We start from the raw sequence: 4,735 nt of genomic DNA on the forward strand, positions 1-4,735 counted from the left end.
AGGAAGGGTTTGGAGGGCTCTGGGCTGGGTGCTGGCAGGTGGGACTAAATTGGGTTGGGATATCTGGTCAGCATGGATGAGTTGGACCGAAGGGTCTGTTTCCGTGCTGTACCTCGCTATGACTCTATGGTACCACTCCAGTTCCCTCCTTAGTGCAGGAAGCATGTGTGTTTGAATGTTCCCTCACATTCAGTAGTGCCACTGACTGGTGGAGATGTGGTTCGACTTCCTCTTGCTCGGTGTCTGTGTGGCAGGAACATCATGGCCCAGGCCTGAAATATTGTCCAGGACCTGCTGCATGTTCTCACAGATGGTGGAGATCCCACATTTCTGAGAAGGCACTGAATCAAGGATCCACTGTAAATAAAGGCAAGATGGATCTGCCCAAAATCCTGGCCAATGGTTTTCCCTCAACCAACAATGCAAAACACAGGTCATTATCTGGTTTGTGGGATCCTGCTGTGCACAACTTGGTTCTCACTTTGTGTTACATCAGTGTCTGCAGAATCTGGTTGGTTACAGATCAAACTCATGAAAGGCGCTATATAAATACAAGCCTTTACTTTCTCTTCCTTCAAAAGGAAGGAAATGAAAAGGGATGAGAAAGGGTAGAGAACACAGTTCACCGAATGTTACAAGGATGAGGAATTTCTTTCATGAGGAGAGTTAGGGAAGTTTAAGCTGTCCTCCCTGGTGACCAATCAGAGATGAGCTTTGAAGAGAGTGGATTAAAAATAACTCTGGTCAATGGATTAATATTTCGAGGTCATAGGCTCAAAATCTTTGACAAAATGTTGAGAAAGGGGGTCGTGCCAAATGAGTTTCGCTCAGCTGAGAGTCTGGAACATGATCTGTAAATGAGGTGGGAGCTGATTTCATAAATGATTTAACACGTGGTTGGGGATGAAAATCTTACAGGGTTCTGGATTTTGTTTTTGGGTTGCACCCAGCAGACTGAGGTGATGTCAGTGAGCTCTTTCACAAAGTGCGATAATGGAGGAGAGTGGTGCAGCCCAACTTGTAACAGAAGCTTCTCATGTATTTTTACACAGGGTTATGGATAAAAATCTCCGAATTGTCATGCAGCGTGACAAAATGGATGGTAATCAGGAGAGGTCAGTATCCTCCGCGGAAGCAACACTATCGGACTTTTTACTCAGCTGTTACCATGTGCCTTTGGTTTGGTGGCTTGTATTTCTATTCAGATGACGGGAGCTAAACGATGCAAATTCCTCAGGAGACAACGCTGCTCCTTCAACACGGTCAGGTTGTCCTGGGGTTTTTTTTTCAGGAGGTCAAAGACACAGGCTCCGAATTGTCTCGGGTTGATCTACTTCGGGAGGCTTTTAAGTTTTAAAAAAAAGCCCTTGTACAATGAAAGGGGCACAGCCCGTTCTCCCAGCTCAGCTTTCCCCTGCTCTGGGTTTGAGCTCTGGCTGTTCAGAGTAAACAGGCAGTCGGTTTTGAGGCTGTTGGTCAAAAACAACAGCTATATGGAAGAAGGTATTCCATGCCGAATCGCTCCGCCATCTCTCTCTCTCCTGTACGACCCTGGGTTGGATTGTACCTTTTGTGCCAAGGGATGTTTATGGGGATTGTTGCAAGTATTTGGAACAGCATCATTAAAGGATGATCTGTTGGGTTTTCGGGGAGGGTTAAGTTGTTCTCTATTCTGTTCACTTTTGTTTGTATTTCATTCGGTAATCTTGTAAATAAATTCTGCTTTGTTTAAAACTAAGTGGTTTGACCAGCTGCATCCCTCCTGGAATATCCACTGTACACCTGCTTAAAACACCGAGCAAAGTTAGACTCCAGGCTACTTCCCTGAGATGTTTTGAGGGGGACTGGCCTGGTCCATACCACTCAACAAGATCATGGCTGATTTTTCTACTTCAATACTTTCCCCTCCCTCCCTCCAGCAACAACATGTTCTTTAATTTCCCTTAGAACAGAGCAACTTGAACACATTCAGTCCCCTGGACCAACGAAATCTAGAGATTCAAATCTCTGAGGGAAGAAATCTCAGTTCTAAACAGCTAGCCTTTGACCCCAAGAATACAGCACTGGGAAAACATGGGAAAACATTTCTCCTATTAAACCCCTTCAGAATCCTCTAAGTTTCAATTAGGTTGCCTCTCATTCATCTATACATGAAGGTTTTGTGTGACTTTTAACTTTGTCCACCCCATTCCAACGCTGGCACTTTCCCCTCTTCTACACATGAGGGAAGGCAACGATCCAGTGGTATTATCACTGGACTGTTAATCCAGAGACCCAGGTAATGCTCTGGGGAACCTGAGTTCAAATCCCATCGTAGCAGATGGTGGAATTTGAATTGAGCAAAGAATATCTGGAATTAAGAGTCGAATGACGACCATAAATCCATTGTTAATTGTCAGAAAAAACACACCTGGTTCAGTAAGGTCCCTCACAAAGGAAACTGCCATCTTTGCCTGGTCTGGCCTACATGTGACTCCAGACCCACAGCGATGTGGTTGACTCCAAACTGGGTAATAAATGCTGTCTAACCAATGACATTCTTATCCTGTGAATGAAGCAGAAAAAAAGGCAATAACAGACCTTAACTGCTCCACTGGGGACAAACGCCTCAGCCCAACAACCAATCGTTGTTACAGTCACCCCAGAATAAATACGCCCTGCTTTGGGTAAGGTCACGGGATTCCAGGTCTGGCCTCCCTGACACCCGATATAATTCTAAACATCTCAGGGAAGTAGCCTGGAGTCTAACTTTGCTCGGTGTTTTAAGCAGGTGTACAGTGGATATTCCAGGAGGGATGCAGCTGGTCAAACCACTCAGAGCACCATGTGTATGATCCCTGGCCAGACCCTGCTGCCGAGCGCAGAGTGGAGCCCTTCGAGTTCCTCTGATGGTTAACAGGATACTCTGTTCTGAGCCACTTGCTGGGCTGGTATAAAGGAGGAGCTGGCCATCACCTCATGGCCCAGTAATCCTCATTCCTGAAGAAGGACTTATGCCCAAAACATTGACTCTCCTGCTCCTCGGATGCTGCCTGACCTGCTGTGTTTTCCCAGTGCCACACTCTTCAGCTCCAATCATCACTAACCCTGAGCCTATCACGCTCCTCCCACCCCTACCCTATCCAGTATTTTACCCGATATGGAGAGGACAGTGTGAGACCGTCAGTGGAACATCTGTCCTCTCGGGCAGGTGTTAAACATTCCACCACCATTCTCCAAACGGGGCCAGTTTTAACCCTTCACCCCCTCAAGCCCCATCACTGAGACAACAATTATCTCGACATCACTGTACAAAGCAGATTGGGTTGTGGAAGGTGCAAATTATACACTGATCCTAAAATCAGGTTAGCACCTGAGGAGAGGGAGAGGTCAGCTTTTCTGGAATAAAAAAATGCCCTGGGGAAACCCACCAGATCTGGCAGCATCTGGAGAGAGTGAGAGTGAGAGAGAGCGAGACAGAGAGCAAGAGAGAGAGTGTGTGTGAGAGAGAGAGAGCGTGTGTGTGCGTGTGTGAGAAAGAGAGAGAGAGCGTGTGTGTGCATGTGTGAGAAAGAGAGAGAGAGGGTACATGTGTGCGTGTGTGTGTGAGAGAGAGAGAGTGAGAGCGAGCATGAGAAAGAGAGAGAGAGAGCGTGTGTATGTGAGTGAGAGCGAGAGAGAGATAGCATTGAGTCAAATATTGCTGTTACTGTGAAGTTGATTATTGCTGGAGAATAAGAAGACCCACTGCCAAACCTTTGTGTCTAATGCTGAAAGAGAATGCCAAATCTCAAAGGGAACAACAATTTATACCACATGAGTTGGCAAATTGATTCAGATTGGTCAAGTTATTACCATGGGGAATACAACAGGGAACCGAGCTGACTTCCTGTTTGTTTTTTAAAATCCCTTTGAGATTTGCTATCCTTAAATCACGTTCGGAGTGTGCAGCAAAGTTCCTCAAATCCAAATCCTACCACGTGACTATCCAAACGATGAACTGATTTTGCTTTTGCTCTAACTCTCAGCAGTCTGATGCATGAACTGACAGAATTGTTGTTCGCTTGCATAGCCGATGGGAATATGGAGGAATTTAACAGAATACTCAGCATCGTTCAGGTGACCCAAGTGAAGCTGACGGAGCTAACAGGTACTGGCTCACATCAACTCACTGTTTTATTGAATCACACAGAGGCAGGGCATTGATAGTCCACACAAAGCTGCCACATCTCACTTATCGGATTACAGCGAGTTGACACCATAGAAACAGGTCACAAAGTTCAACCTGACAGTGCTATTATATGCTTCATACCAGTCTCGTCCCACCTCGACCTGGTCACACCTTGTCAATGTATGTTATTATTCCTTTCACACTTACTCATTTACTCATTTTACAGTCATAGAGTCAGAGAGATAGAAACAGACCCCTTGGTCCAAATGCCGACCAGATATCCCAACCCAACCTAGTCCCACCTGCCAGCACCCGGCCCATATCCCTCCAAACCCTTCCTATTCATATACCCATCCAAATGCCTCTTAAATGCTGCAATTGTACCAGCCTCCACCACATCCTCTGGCAGCTCATTCCATACACGTACCACCCTCTGGGTGAAAAAGTTGCCCCTTAGGTCCCTTTTATATCATTCCCCTCTCACTCTAAACCTCTAGTTCTGGACCCCCCCACCCCAGGGAAAAGACCTTGTCTATTTACCCTATCCATGCCCCTCATTATTTTATAAATTTTTATAAAATTGTT

At 45.9% G+C, this 4,735-nt stretch overlaps 1 long non-coding RNA gene across 2 annotated transcripts in view; it reads left to right on the top strand.

The window, feature by feature from the left end:
- Window positions 1-4,421, top strand: part of LOC122546756 — a 9,593-nt gene extending 5,172 nt beyond the window's left edge. For both annotated transcript variants that reach the window (XR_006310802.1, XR_006310801.1), the window contains exons 3-4: window positions 1,053-1,115; window positions 4,008-4,421. This is a non-coding gene — a long non-coding RNA (uncharacterized LOC122546756). The remainder of the gene's footprint in view (window positions 1-1,052; window positions 1,116-4,007) is intronic.
- Window positions 4,422-4,735: the final 314 nt, after the last annotated feature.

The sequence above is a fragment of the Chiloscyllium plagiosum genome, unplaced genomic scaffold (genome assembly GCF_004010195.1).
Source record: "Chiloscyllium plagiosum isolate BGI_BamShark_2017 unplaced genomic scaffold, ASM401019v2 scaf_13887, whole genome shotgun sequence".
NCBI classification, from domain to species: Eukaryota; Metazoa; Chordata; class Chondrichthyes; order Orectolobiformes; family Hemiscylliidae; genus Chiloscyllium; species Chiloscyllium plagiosum.